This window comes from Mandrillus leucophaeus, unplaced genomic scaffold (genome assembly GCF_000951045.1).
Source record: "Mandrillus leucophaeus isolate KB7577 unplaced genomic scaffold, Mleu.le_1.0 Scaffold452, whole genome shotgun sequence".
Lineage (NCBI taxonomy): Eukaryota > Metazoa > Chordata > Mammalia > Primates > Cercopithecidae > Mandrillus > Mandrillus leucophaeus.
The window spans coordinates 170,886-186,738 of record NW_012104832.1 but is presented as its reverse complement, the minus strand read 5'-3'; the positions used below and the strand labels follow the sequence as shown (position 1 = coordinate 186,738).

The 15,853-nt window shown below is 41.4% G+C and overlaps 1 protein-coding gene across 1 annotated transcript in view; it reads right to left on the bottom strand.

Annotated features, from left to right (window-relative positions):
* The window catches only part of SLC7A14 (solute carrier family 7, member 14), a 123,861-nt gene extending 108,414 nt beyond the window's left edge, over nucleotides 1-15,447 (bottom strand). The window contains exon 1 of the mRNA XM_011994323.1: nucleotides 15,284-15,447. The gene's annotated coding sequence lies outside the window, so the exon portion shown is untranslated. The remainder of the gene's footprint in view (nucleotides 1-15,283) is intronic.
* Nucleotides 15,448-15,853: the final 406 nt, after the last annotated feature.

Sequence of the window (15,853 nt, the reverse complement as noted above, 5' to 3'; positions counted from 1 at the left end):
ACAAAAAAAAAAAAAAAAAAAAAAAAAAAAAAAAAAAAGAGAGTCCAAACTCGGCCTCTAGGCTTGGTGTGGTTGGGATCCATTAGTTAATGGCTTAATGATGATATCTCTGGTAAGTGATTTCTGAGAATTGGAAACAAATAGAATGATTCAAAACTGAGAAAGAGGCAACTATTTGTTTATCTGTACTTCTCACTCCCAAGCCCGGACACTGGTAAAGTCTTTCATTGTGGGGAATGAGATGCATTTTCACTTTGTACTGCTCAGCAGATGCCCCCAGGCCTTCTATCCTAACTTTCCCTAGGATAAAAAGTATCTAAAAATGAATGTAATTTCTTTTCTCTTTTTCCCATGCTTTTTTTTCCAACCCCCACCCCCAACAATAGCTTTAGGAGTACAAGTGGTTTTGGTTACATGGATAAATTGTGTAGTGGTGAGGTCTGGGCTTTTAGTGCACCCATCACCCAAATAGTGTGCATTGTACCCACAGGTGATTTTTTTATTCCTCACCCCTTCTTTTATTGTTGACTTAATTTTCTTTTTCATTCTCTCACTCAACATTTCCTTAATATACTCCAGTCCATCATCCAGATTAAACTTTAGTACTCTCTAAAACTAAACAAAATGGCCTTTCAAATTACTTGCCTTCCTTTCAAAACCCCCATTCTGTTTTGCTTAATAAATATCCCTTCTGCCATCAGTTCTCCCATTACAGCTTATTAGTCTCTCTGTGCTATGCCTGTGCTCTTGTTTTGGGATAATCAAACAATCTGAGCTTCACTGAAAGAAATGAGTTCCTGGCACATGTAGATACATCTTGAACTTCTAGAATATTAATTTAAATCTAGAGATGTAGTGTGTATTGCTGATAGTTTAGGGTAAATCTGTCTTTCACAAACCACTCACAGGAGCCTTGAGGATCTAGACCTTTGTTTTTGTAAGCAGTAAGTTATATTATGTTGGCCATTAGGGCCTGTAATTGTGTTTCCTTGTGACAGTTACATGAGACAATTCAAATCACTTCACTGATGAAGAAAACTAAACCAAAACAACAAATCTTGAACATAATCTTCCACATACCTGAGTCAATTGGGACTTCATATTGTTTTTATTTTAGCAACAATATTGTTTTTATTTTAGCAACTATACTCAAGACAATGGTTCCTACCTTTGTTAATGCTTCCTGGTCTGGTTTTCTCCCATTATAGCTTCAGTTTTTAGTATATTTGTTGAATGATTTAATGAATAACTAAATGAATAAAAAGGTATTATTTCTTTCTTAGATGTAGTGACAGTCCTAGAAAAAGTAAGACTTGGCCGGGCGCTGTGGCTCACGCCTGTAATCCAGCACTTTGGGAGGCTGAAGTGGGTGGATCACAAGGTCATGGGTTCGAGATCAGCCTGGCCAATATGGTGAAACCCCATCTCTATCAAAAACACAAAAAACTAGCTGATCATGGTGGTGCATGCCTGTAGTCCCAGCAACTCGGGAGGCTGAGGCAGGAGAATCTCTTGAACTTGGGAGGTGGAGGTTGCAGTGAGCTGAGATTGCGCCACTGCACTTCAGCCTGGGCAATAGAGGGAGACTCTGTCACAAAAAAAAAAAAAAAAAAAAAAAAAAAAAAGAAAAAAAAAAAAAGAAAAGGAAGAAAGAAAGAAAGAGAAAGAAAGAAAGAAACAAAGAAAGAAAAAGTAGGACTTGTCCAAAGTCCCATACCAAATCTTTGAACTCCTGGGCCTAATTCTCTGCTAAGGCAATGAAGATAGACCTGCAAAGTAACTCTCTTATTATCCATGCACTTGTATAAGATCCATTAGGATTGATCAGCTTCTGAGAGAATTTTTAAATTGCAGATGGGCTGTATAGATGGTGAGGATCATGGTGTCAGATGGCATGGTCTTTGAATCTTGACTCTAACCTTCACTGGCTGTGAGAACTTGGGCAAGTCATTCAAATTTTATAATCCTCATCTGTAAAATGAGGAAAATAATATCGACTTGATATGATTAAATGAGTAAAAGTGATTGCTACTATTATTATAAGTATTATATTATAGTTGTCTAATTATTCTTGACTTTAAGAAGAGCACTCAATAAGTTGCTATATTGGAATCATATGTGTAAAGAGATGATATCATAGTACTCAAATGACAAGTTTTCTCTAGATTCTTAATGTGTTGTAATGGGATCAGAATATTTATTTGTAACTGTAGGTTGAAATAGACTTGGGGGCAGAAAGGAAGAACAGAGGCTATTCACTAAGACAGTATTGAAACAAGGAATTCTTGTTTCTGTTTTGATAGTTAAATTCTCTACTGGCATATTTCAGTTGTCTATATTAGGAATTTATTTCTGGCACGACAGTCTCTACTCATTCAGATATTTTCTTCCTCTGCATTGTGATGCTGGAATAGAAAGTATGTCAAAAGTCTTTGTGACTAGGACAGAATCTAAAACGAATCCCAAACTGTCTGTGTAGTTTGTTCCTACTCAGTATCAGGATAACCAGTCAGCTCCAGGGGAAAATAAAAATAGTCAAAATGGTTGTTTGGCCTCTTTTAGAGGTAGCAATGTTGCATGATTTTAAAAAAAACCTCTTGGGAGTCTATTCCTTCAGCGTTTTGTAGATGAGTCATAGTCGCCACATGACTGTTTTCTGTAGTGAGAGTGACTAACAGATTCAGTTTCAAATGTCAGGGTCCACACATGGAGATTACTGACAAGGATAAACCAGACTCAGGTGCACTCAGAGCAAGGCAAGATCATAGTGCCCTCTGAAATGACACAAACAGAATTAGCACAAAATACAAGAGATGTGTCCCTTACAGAAATAACCCAAGCACTCTGATGGTTTATTTATTATTGGTGGTTAATCAGTGGCATCTACCAGAACTCTCTAAAGGAGACCAATAAAAGATCATCACTAATGTAAGATTCAAGTGCCATGCCATCTGAGACCGTGATTCTTACCATCTGTACAGCTCATCCACAATTAAACAACTTTCTCAGAAGCAGACTAATCGTAATGGATCTTATACAAGTACATGAATAATAAGAATGATTTTGCAGGTTTATCTTCATTGCCTTAGCAGAGAATTAGGCCCAGGAGTTCAAAGATTTGGTAAGGGGCTTTGGACAAGATGCCACTGACATAAGTAAGATAGGATTTGAGTTGAGTATTATAACATGTCTAGAATAATACCCTAAGGAAGATGGGGACTGTATAGAGACTAGATAAATCCATCTTTTACCAAAATAATTTGCCAGTTTCTTCACCACTAGGAAAACAGAGAGAACAAGACCCTTTTTTTGAAGAACACAACTATTCTAGTAACCTGAAAAGTGTTCTTAGGTGGAGTTTGAAAGAATTCTCTTGCCTCTGTTGCAGCCTGAATGGCACATTTCATGAGACTGTCTATCCAACTCCATTAATCCTGATGTTGTGCCCACAGGTTATCTTTGACCACTCATTTGGTTTTCTCACGATCCCACTATTAGGAAGGAAATAGCCTGGGCCACACTTAGAAGCATCTTCTATTGTGTGTGGCTAGATTGGCATCTAGCTAACAAATCCGTCTCTTGGGACCTGGGGAGCATGGCTAGATTCTTCAGAGCTGGATCACTCTTGATAAAACGGATACAATTAAGTTTCTGTACCGAATTAGCCTGATCAGCCTGTGAGACAATCGTGACCCTACAAAGCCCTACCTGAGAAGCTAGCTCTGGGGTTTCTTTCCCCTCTTACTTGCTTCTCTTTTCAATATAATCTTTACTGAAATACCATCTGGTTTTGTCTTAAAATGATTCCTGAGAAGTTACATATAAATGGAAAATTTTAGTTCAATTGATTTAAAAAAGTCTTTTATCAATGTGATCTTTGTCTATACTAATGAAATGCATCGTGGTGATCAATCCAGGCAAAATACCCTGCCCCTGAAGCAGAAATGGTTTGGGAGTTGTCTTTTTTCACTTTCTTGGCCACTCCCAATCTTGCTTAAATCCATCTAATTGCCCAATTGCCTGGTCTGTGGGATTATGAATCTAATATCCTGCCACTTACAGTAAACTCTGGGTGAACTTTGCCTCATTCTCAAATGATAGGAGCCATGGACTCTGCCCTCTTTCTTCCTGAGCACACTGTTTTCTACGGTGATCACTACCTGAGTGGTGGCATTGATCATAAATATCTTCTAGACCAGAAAGTATGTCAAACTCTGCCCTAACCAGCCTCTTAATGTGATAGATGGACCAATACAGCATGAAGGATAACAAGTTGTGGGCATTCTAGACAAGGTCCTGGAATGAGCCTCAGAGCACACGCAATCAGTCATTTCTATCCATCCTGTGGGGTTGTTCAAGGAGTGAGGGAGCCTGAGAGTGGGAAATGCCATGTTATTTATCCTTGGGAAATAGCAGTATTAGTGTGAAGGGCAAAGCACTGGACTGGGAGTCAGGGAATCTACTCACCAGACTGCTTTTAACTGAGCAAACCTGGGCAACTGGCTTCACCTCTCTGGATCTCAGTTTCTATTCTCATCAACTGAATGGATTAGCTTAGATGATTTCTATTAAATGCTTATTGAATGAAGCGTGGAGGAAAAGTGGCTAGAGAGAAAGGGAAGTAAGAAATAACTGATCTCAGAAACCTAAATATACAGAGACTAGATTAACTTGGCTATAAGGTGAAATTTAAGACCATAAGCCTGGATAAATTATTAGGAGCATGTAGATGAGGGAAAAATTCAACCGTCTTACGAAGAGGGCTGAAACTCTGGGGTCTGAAATCCTATCTCTTATATGCTCTGTGTGCAGGCGTCTTCATCTTTCTGAAGCCTCCCTCATCTAGAAAATAGAGAGGCTGTGATAATTTATATGCAAGCATGAACAGCATATTATTTACAGAACCACCAGAGATTAAGATGCCTTCTGTTCAGGCTGTGACTCCATAATCTCTGGCAGTTTGAAATGAGGCCGGGGAGGATGTGTGTGGCAGGCAAAGGATGTCATGCTCATGTGTTGGTGTACTGTCTGTCTGTGTTTCTGAAGAGTGCGCTCATGTAGAAGCAGCTCAGGGTCTTATCTATCACCTGCTTGTAACGAAGGAACAATGGTATAGCTTCACAGTGAACAATGGAAAACTTGAGCTTCGTGAATATTTAATAGTCACTTTGTGTGTTACATTGGGTTATGCTCAAATGATGGCCAAAATTCCCGAATGCAGCACAGAGCAGGAAAAAGCTGAGAACTGAGAGGAGGGACTAGGCTCTAGCTCTTATACTGCCATAAATTTGCTAGCTGACTTTGAGCAAGTCATTCAACATCTCTGGGTTTTAACTACTTCAACTATAAAACATAGGGAAAAGAGAACACTAGGGTGATTTCTGAGATTTCTTCTAGTTGTAAGATTGGACTCCATGAGCCCTGAATTCAAATGATATTCCTAAGATACTCATAAAAATCCTGTTCAAAGGATAAGCCCCTGGCGGAATAAATACATCCACCTGTCTGTATTCAAGTTTCTTCAGTCCTTCCAATATGACCTCCCACCAGCCAGGTAAGCACATCAGCCTTCACGTGTATCATTTCTGTTCACACCTTCAGCATTTGCTTATGCTGGTCCCATTTCTGCAATAGCTTTCTCTCTCATTTATCCGTCTGAAAAAATATTATATGCCATTCAAGATACTGTTCAATTATAATTTCCTCTGCGGAAGTGAATTGTTTCCTGGTGGTCTCTCCTTGGAGGCTCCCTCATAATATGTTACAGCATGTATCATGTTGAATACATAATTAATGGGGATGACATCTGTGGAACTTTCAGATTACTGGTGACTTGAGGCAGGGATTATGTCTCATACCCATTGCCTAGCTAGGCCAATGCTTGTCATAAAACAAGTGCATATTACAATGTTTCTTCAATAAATTGCAAAGATAGTGGTTTTAGAATCATGATTTGCTGATTTTACATCCCTAAATGCCATCCTTTAGGCCAGCCCTCACATTATAGGCCTAGTAACCTGCTGGGAATCCTTGCCCCTGCAGAGGCTGGAGGAGGCTTTTTGTGGAAGCTTCTGAGGGCTAATTTTAAAATCACTGATCTCTGACCCCATTGTTTTATTTACTGGTGAACTTACTGGAAGTCCGGTCATGCTTCTGAACTACAACTATTACAGATCTCACATGAGCATGGCAGGATTTCATCTGTGGGAGGAGATGAAAAGTAAACTCTCTCTGTCAGTATCAATTGGAGAATTAGGGACCAGGAACAGCACATTACTCTGAGCAATATTTTTCAGTGGGGGTGCAGTGCTATTGGCATTTTGGGCAGGACATTTTTTATGCTGCAGGATTGTTCTGTCTAGTGCAGGATATTTAACATTCTAGATCCCAGTCCACTAAAAGCCAGTAGTAACACCCCTCTCCTCCAGTGTCTGTGCCAATACAAAATACCCCTTATTGAGGTCACATTGCCCCAAGTTGAGGATCATTAATTTAGAAGAAACCAGGAGGCTTCTCCAATTGTAAGTGTCATTTTCTAGATTTACAAATTTAGATCCAAGCTCTTCTTAACCTTAAAGACATTGACTTAGCTGTTAACCCTGGTTCAGAATTGGGTATCAACAACTTGAGAGTAATTTCTGACTGGGAAAGACTGAAAGGATGGCAAATCCATCTCTTTCCTTTGGACACTGTATGGTTAACAAGGAGCTTCAGTGAATGCCATCTCATTGACCCAATTTGTAATGTGAGGGGCAAGATCTATTACCCCTATTTTAAAGGTAAGGAAGTTCAGCCTTGAAGCAGTGAATAGTGCTGGCCCAAGTGTCACAGGTAGTACATTTCAAAACTGAGTCTGGAAACCAGATCTTCTGACTCCTAGGCCATCCCACTCCCCACAGAGTAGCTAGAAAACCACAGAGGAAGAAGTAGTTATGCATTCTGTAATTGGCCTTGGTGTTGATGGGATATGTAGCTAGTTTAACAAGCCGGAAACTAGAGCTAAAGAAGAAACATATTTGACTACAGTCAGAGCATTCTCAGCTGGTTAGATATACCACATTAAGAGCTAAATGCCCATTTGTATATTCAATACATTGAAATCCACAGTGAAATAGATGGGTACTGTGGTGTACTGTACTTATGACTAATTTGTTAATATAGGATTAATGAGAAGAAAAGGATTTTCGCAACATGATTTTGAAAGCTTTAGTCTTAGCCTTGACCCAAGCCTACCTGCAGGAAATGACTCTCTGGGAGCTCTCCCTCTCTACCATAAAAGCTGTCTGGATTGTTACACTGAGTCAAAAACCTAAAGGCAGAAGCTAGAAGACTCTACTGAATAGTGAAGTTATGGGGCTGACTTTTATAGCATTAGAAAGTGCTGGATCGATCCTGCATCAACATCCATCTATTTCTGGTGGTGTGGCTAGTCACACATTCTGGGAAGAGGCAGCAGAGTGGTCCTCACCAAATGCAACTGCCTGCAGAGCACCAACATTCAATGCTGAACCATGTAAACAATTGGTCAATGACATCAATTGCAAAAGCACAAGAGCCATCTTACAGAAAGACAATGTGGATTCCCATACACAGGCCTGGAGTTCTATTCACCCTCTTGATTGCTCTTCTAGTAAAAAGTGGAGGTAAAATAGAAATTCTCCAGAGAATTGGCTGGTGTGTCCAGTTGCTATAAATGGCACACATCAGCTATCTGTCTGTCAGATTTGTGGTTTTTATAGAGGCGGTATAGCATGGTAGCACAAACTTGTTACCTGTGTGAATTTGGGCAGGTAATTTAATTACTTTAGTATCCAGGTTTCTCATCTGTAAAATGGCAATGATAACATTACCAACCTTATAAGGTCATAGTAATTGTATAAGTATTAGCTATCATTATCGTTATTGTTACTAGGTAAAGTACTAGCATGAAATTCAGAGCTTCTGATAAGTAATGATGTAAAAATAAGAATCTTGGTTTATGTTCAGTTCTTTGGGCTTAAGGAGGCAAATAATGGATTATTCAAGCTCTTGGCCCTATTTCCTTGAACCATAGAATGTTATGGCTTGCAGGATGTTGTACACTATTTAATCCAAATATCTTCTTTTAGGGATGAAGATTAAAAAGGTAAGAAGAGTTAAATCCTTGCCTAAGTTCTTGCAACATGGATGATGCTGAGGTTTTGAATCTTTTCCTCTAGCTCATAGTTCCACCCCTGAAATTTCTACCTGCTGACTGTCCTTGACCAGTAGTTCTTTCACCTGGCGGTACAAAGGGAAATAATCTGAAATCCAAACACATACTCTTTCCTACTCCCTGAATCTTTGATAAAAGATAAACCTGAATCTTTGATAAACTCATCGACTGAACAAGTTTTCATGACTAATGAAATGATGCATGATGTTAAAAAATCCAAAGAGTGCATTCTATAATTGGCTGAGAGAGAGGAGACTCAAGTCATATTCCTCTGACATTAACTCAGGTGAGTGTTCCTGGGGTCAATTTCTCTCTAAAGTGAGAGTTCAGTTATGTGATTGTTATAAAATATTGGCATAATAATACGTTGTATAATCTCTAACAAACAGTTAAGCCTTTTCATTTGTGAAGACCCTTTTGTCATCAGAATGTTTAAACACCTGGGTGGAATTGTTTTTTATTTACTGATTATTTTTAAAACATGGGAGGCTGAGGCAGGAGAATGGCGTGAACCTGGGAGGCAGAGCTTGCAGTGAGCTGAGATCCGGCCACTGCACTCCAGCCTGGGTGACAGAGCGAGACTCCGTCTCAAAAAAAAAAAAAAAACATGGAAAAATTTTTTAAAAATGAAGAGACAGTGAGAACCAGCTTGATTATTCATTGTTCATCGGGTTGGAATATTTTGCCTTTGGCAAATAAGAATCAGTTAATTCTAGGCATTTGCTTATTGACTTGCTAGAATAGAATGAGCTGTTTTTCTTTCATTTTTGTCAGTAATAACCAGTTAAAACTCTTAAAGGGAAGCCTTATTATTCCCGAAAAAGGATAATATTCTGTAAACCATCAGACTGTGATGTTCTCCTCTAATTAATATATGTGCTTTCATTCTAAGCTAAGCTTCTTCTGAATTTAGGAACAATAGCAATTGCCTGCTGCTATTGTGAAGGCCAGCCAAATACTTTCTGAAGGAAATGACAAGTATCCCTTCAAGATAAAAGCGGAAAAGAACACATAACTCCATTTAAGCTTTGAGTTTCTGAAGTTGCCTCATCACAGTGAAATGCAAGGCCTTTGGGCTGATGTATGCTTTGTTTTCTGGGTGAAGCAGCAAGACACAATTCTCAGGAGTAGTCTCTCTTGGCCATCACTATTTATGCCCTGAGAAGGGCTAGAAGGGTGGTTATTAGGGTAAAATTTGATATACTGTGTTTGCCTCCTGTTTTATTTGCTAAAGGAAAATGCCATAGGGAATACTGAATTCTAGGTAGAGAGGGTTGGCTAGATGAGTGTATGGCATGAATTAACCTGGAACAATGGTTTGAAGTCAACAAATATTTATTGATCATCCACGTGTTCCAAACATCCTTGACCACAGCATTTTCATGTCAATATAGGACATTCTTCAACTATGTTATTGATTAAATGGATGATTGTATGCTAGAAGGATTGGTTTCAAAGCTACATTGTCAGTTCTCTTTATCTCTTGGGATACACAATTAGAGAAATCCTTTAAGCTACAGACAGAGAAAAACTCTTTTCAGCTCCAAGGTTATGGCATTTTCCCCTTTCCAAAATCCAGGCCCTTCCAAGAGGTAAACAAGTCCAATGAAATGAATAAATCATGACATCCAGCAAAATATGTTTATTGTTAAAGCTAGCATCATCTACTAGAAGCCAGAGTTGATAACTTCGCTTATTTTTCCCTCAGTAATATAGTCCCATATGCAACAAAGGCTTGAGGACAGCATGCTTGACCAGAAACAGTGGCTAAGTGTACGTCTCAACTATTTACCTGAGAGAGCATCTTACAAGGTAGTATCTATACCTTCGTCAACTCTTAACAAAGGTAAACTAGATCTCTGGAACTGGAGATAAAATGTCATGCCCTTGGTCATACTCAACTTGATTCTCAGGTGCTTCATTAATGAATGAATGAATAAATAAAGTGACTTTGTTGAGTTTTCAAGATGATAACAACCTAATAAATGCAGTGAAGAATCATCTGATGGAATAGCTTCATTTCCAGGCTTATTTTCTACAATATCTGAGCACTATGTTAATCTTTGTGTTATAAGAGAAAAATATTTAAGTATCAAAATGGTGAGCCATTATAGAAGGTATAGCTGCATCTGAAAAGCACTTTTACTTGAAGCATAAATAGCATACACAGATCAAAGTGCAGGAGTAGATCATAGATGCTAGGTTTGGGAGTAAATGTTAGCCAGATGCATAAGGTTCTCCTAATGACCCCAACAGATTTCAACTTAGAGAATGAATAAAGACTCGTTATTTAAGGTTAGAATCCCTAATGCAAACTCAATAATTCAGTCAAGTTAATGACTTTCACTTTTATTTTGGTTTAATCAATGCATGAAATAGAATTATTCTTGTTCAATTCATCTATGAAAATGGATAGAAGCTCATTTCAATTTGTAAATAGTAAGAATATATTTTAAAAATTATCCCTCTCATCCACTCACACTGAGGAATATCCATAATCCTTGTATTTTGTTATTTCTGAAGCCCTATTACCTGATGGGATCATTATTGATTCTTACTTAAAAACTATTAGTTGAAAGGTAAAAGCTGTTCCAAACAACTTAGACTTCCTAGTTATTATTTTTTTTAATCCTGAGAAGAAAATGTTCAGGACCAAATAAACTAAACCACAAGGAATGCACAGTATTTCAATTAATAGAATCTAACAAACCAGAAATTTCAATAACTAATTTTTTTCTTCACCGTTCTACTTTTCAGTGAAATAAATGACAACAAAGGCAAAAATACAGTCATATCAGGATTAAAACCATTCAGAAATGCATTCAGCCTGAACTACCCTATTTGTACATTGTCTGTACCATATCTATATAAAATAATAAACCATTGCAGATTCAATCATGCTCCTTACAAAGTACTTTCACATGCCTACACTTTGAGTTTCACAATAGTCCTTTGAGGTAGTTACGGCAATTCTCATCAACATCTTACCGATGGAGAAATGGAGCTCTAGAGGGCCTCATAATGTCACCAAGTAGTAAGTGGCACCTATACTACTGACTCCAAGTCTTATATTCTTTGCATGTCTACCATACTATGATTACTAAGACAAGATAAACACACACACATGTTATTACATATCCACATTATCTATAAACTTGGATTTTGAATTGGAACTTTCAGGTTATATCTAAGTCAAAATTCAGGAAACCAGCAAACCTCACTCATGGAATATTTTACTTTATAATAACATAGAATTCATATGAAGCAAACTCAAGAGGCTATCAGCTCCTTAAGTAAGATATGCACACTCCTTCATAGCCTAATTGTCTTAGGTATCTTTGGGCTGTTGGTGATGTATTAGGCATAAGTGGCTTTTTCTGCCTTTCTTGGCAGAAGCTTCAAGGAAGAGTAGGTCCTTACTTCTTCCCAGTTCCTAGTTCTTCGTTGCTGTGAGGGTATGTTTAGTACTGTCTAAAGCAGCATTATTCAACACAACTTTCTTAAATGGTAAAAATTTTCTGATGTCTGCCCTGTCCAATATAGTGATCATTAGCCATATAGAGTTATTGAGCACTTGAAATATGACTAGAGTGACTGGGGGACTAAATTTTTAATTTTTAAAAGTTTAATTAAAATTTAAATATAAATAGCTACATGTGGCTAGCATACCATGTTGGACAGAGTAGTTCTAGACAGTTTAAGGTTCTGGTTCACAGGGCCCAGAGCACCTCAACAATAGCATTCTTGACAGATCACCTAGTGGAGGTACAAAAGAAGTTATGTATTTAATCACAAATTATACCTTAATTGACTCTAGAGAAGATTTGAAGCAGAATGTTGGCATTATCAATAAGGAGGCATATGGGAATTTTAAAATAAGGAATAACAAATGGGGAGAATATGTTTGGTAAATATTAAGAGATGAGAGAGCAAAACAGTGCCATTTGAATTGAATTCGAATTTCTAAATGCTAAGTTTTGGAGCAGGATGGAACTATCAATTAAATACAAAAATCCGATTAATGAAGATGAGATTTCACTATGAACTGGAAAGAGAAGAAAGAGGAAATGAACAGAATATCAGGTTTCAATGTATGTTAGAGTGAACTAGAACTCTATGAACATTTTTAATTGAGATACCTACTTGACAGAATTGTGATAATTCAGTAAAATGATTGATGAAGAAACTACGCATAGTGCCTCACATGTGATAAGCATTTCATAGATATTAACACTTATAATGCTCTTTTTAAATAAAAATCCTTAGGTCTTATTAGGGCCTTTTCCAAGTCCCTGTGAGAACATGGGCAGCTGCTTAGGGTAACCAATTTTGGGAAAATTATTTTTTGGAGAATAGGTCATAGAAGAGGAGATATAGACAACATAGAGCAAGTAAAGAAATGCCACACCACCATTCTCATTTCTGCATTGCTGCTGCAGAAAAAACTGTTACTGAGGAAGGTGGGTCATATCTCCCAGGTATGTCGGGTTAGACAACACTGGAATAGTAGGACCAGAGGGGAAAGAGCTGGAAGACAAAGGAGCTGGAAGAAAGGTAAGGGGAATGCTTGTATGTTAAGTGTTTGTATTTTTGGTATGTTCTTTTATATAGTTCACTGATGTTGACGTTTTGTCAAATATAATCAAAGAAGCAATATGGAAGAGTATTTCAGACAGCAGGAAATAGTGGGAAAGGCACTGGGCCTGGAATCAGGTTAACTGGGTTCTAATTTTTCAATCATGTCACTTAGACTAATGACCGTCTTTTGGTTTCCAAGTTTTCTTTCACGTAAAACAATGGTGCTAAATGTTATTCAAAGCTATTCTAGTCCTAAAATTCAATAGTATAATTCTTAACATGAAAGTACATGTGGACTCTAGTTCTCCAGATTTCCTGAAACCCTGCTACTCTTCTAGAAAAGCCTGCTGGTTTAGTTCTCTAACTTGTTTCCATAGTATTGGAGCTGAAGTTGTGTGAACGGTGGTATCTCAAGCGACATGCAAAACCAGTTGGGAGGGTGGGAGTGCATGACAGTGAGTGGGTGAACGGATTAAAGAGAAAAGGGTTGGAAGAGAGGAGAGTGTGTGAAAGAGAAGAGCAGGCCTCCCTTCTTTGTCATTCTCCTGCTATAATCCCCAATAATAGCTATTCAGAGCCAAATACCAAAATGAAGTCACGAAAATGGCTTGGACTTTGAGTTAAATAGATCTGAGTTTGAATCCAATCTCTGGAATCAAGTTTCCGTTTCCTTCTCTGTGTGATACTTATGGTTGGCAGCTATTGTGAAGTATAAATGAAATATTATTACCTAGCCGACAGAGGTATTCAGTACAAACCAGGCCTCCCAAAGTTGGCTCAATCCTTTCCACATCTTATCTGTAATATAAAAGACTAGCTAAAGAAACAAACATACAGGACTGCTTAGCGATCTTTATCTAAAGCATGTAAATAACATGCAGTGGGGAAAGAAGGGTTCTAAGAAGAGGAAAAAGCTATAACCATGAAGCCCCTCGTTTGTGTAGCCTAACAATTCTCTGATTCCTGAAAGCCACAGAAATGTTTATTATCAAAACAGCATCCCTAACTGCCTTTCAACACTTTACCGACAGGAAGACTCACTGCTCAGGTACAGGAAGTAGAACGAGGAAGCTCCCCAAGTTAGCAAAGCTGGATCCTGAAGTGACACCCGCTTCCTGCACTTCCACCCAGGAAAGCCGAGAACCTTTACCCAGGCGGAGTCCCGGGGAAGCAAAAAACCGGGAAAGGCAAAGCCCCTTCTTTATCTGTTTCTCTAGATCGCTTGCTTAGAACCCTTTACATGGTTCTAACGCAGTTTCTGCTTGCAGGGAATGCGGGTTGCGGCGGTATTAGCACCCAGCCTCCGAGAACTTTCAGCACCGCGGACAGCGCCTTTTCCTGCGCTCGGTCGGAGGAGAGCTACCTTACCCAGGCGCTCTTCTAGACCCTGTACCTAGGGGGAGGCAGGTTGTCATTCTGCGGCCCTTGGGCAACTCGAGCCAGTGACGTACCCCGACACTCAGGCGGGGATCTCTTCGCCAGAGCCCGTTCCTTTGAGTCTCTCCTCTCAAAACCTCAAGGAAACGAGCTTCACACAGGTGGGGGAATGAGGAGTGCCAGGAACAGACGCGAGCCCCGCTGCTGCCTTCCTGCATCTCTTCCCTGCCTTTGCTTTGCTCACTCTTCAATTGCAATATAAAATACTCATTTGGGGAGCGGGCGGGGTGACACAGGAGAGAGAAGGAGGGTGGGGGCTCCTCCCCGGTGGCCACGGAGCCCTAGCCTGACCCTCTTGGATTAGAGGGGAGCTGATGTGTTTTGGAGTGGGGGAAGAGAGGAGACTGAGGAGTGAAGCAGTGCAGGAGAGCTCCCCTTGCTGGGGCTGTCGGCTCTGGGCAGGGAGCTCCCCTGGACACCGCTCCCGTCACGTTCTATTTGCCGCCCCCGGGCGAGTCACCACTCTCCGGGGACAGACGCCCCTCGGGGCGCCACCGGCCTGGTCGGGGAGCGGGGCTCGGCGGGAGTCCCTTTGAGGAGTTTGCTCCCAGGCAAAAGGGCAGACGTTGTTCCCGACCTTCCTTCGGTCTGCGGCTGGAAAAGCGTCTCTGTTTCATGGGCTCGGTCCGAGGTGGAGAACGGAGCTGCCCGTGCGGGGTGCGCGCCAAGGCGGGGGACAGGACGGGCCCGGCGTCTGCCGAGACCCAGGCTGCCCGGACGCCGCTCGCGGCTCCCGTTCTGCCTCCCGCTCTGGCGGCGCCGCAGCCGCGCTGGCCCCCGCCCCACCCGGCAGCTCCCGCGAGTCAGAGCCCAGTGCCCCCAGATTGCGGGCGGTCCGGGCCTCATTCCGGGCCAGAGCCAGAAAGAGCCTGACCCAGCTCCTCCATTCTTCCAGGGAACCCCTTCCCGGAGGGCGCCCTCGGCCTCCGCGCCATATTCTTGGTCCCCCGCTCCCGGTGACTCCGGCTCCCTGGGTCATTCCGGGAGAGGCGGCCATCTCAGTTGCAGGGGTCCCGTTGGGGCGCGGGGGTCGCCGAGGGGGACAAACTGTAGCAAAGGGGGCTGTTCACTCACCCGGGTGGGGGCTGGAGGCGACGGGCTGGCTGCCGAGGTTGGTAGCTGGCCGAACTCACTTCCAGCGCGGAGCTGTTTCTCTAGCTGGGATGGGAAGTGGTGGTGGCGGCAAAGGAAGGCAGGAGGCAGCCGCGGCTGCTGAACAGCTCCTCAATTATTCAGATTGTGCCCCCACCCCCGAACCCCTCCCCGCGCCTGCTCGTCCTCCCTCCAGCTCGCCTGTCTCCGCCTCCTTGGAGTCACGTGGGCTGCCCAACCCCTTACATATTGAGCCCAAGCCTGGCACCAGACCCCCTCCCACCTGGCCTGCCGTCCCCCGTCCCCTCCCCCCCTCCGTCTGCCGGTCACAACTCCTCGCTGGCCTTCTGAGCCTCCAGGTGTGACCTCCAGTGTCTTATCTCAGGCTGCGGGGAGGCTGAGGGGGCCGTGTGGGAAAGCAGGGACCAGCAGGACTCTGCAGTGTCTGTGTGTTGGGAAGGCATCTGCCACAGCTCTGCCCCTGCTAGACTGGGCTGTCCAGACCTCCTTCCTGCCCTCTGGAAGCTTCCCTCATCCTCTGCGAAGGCTTCC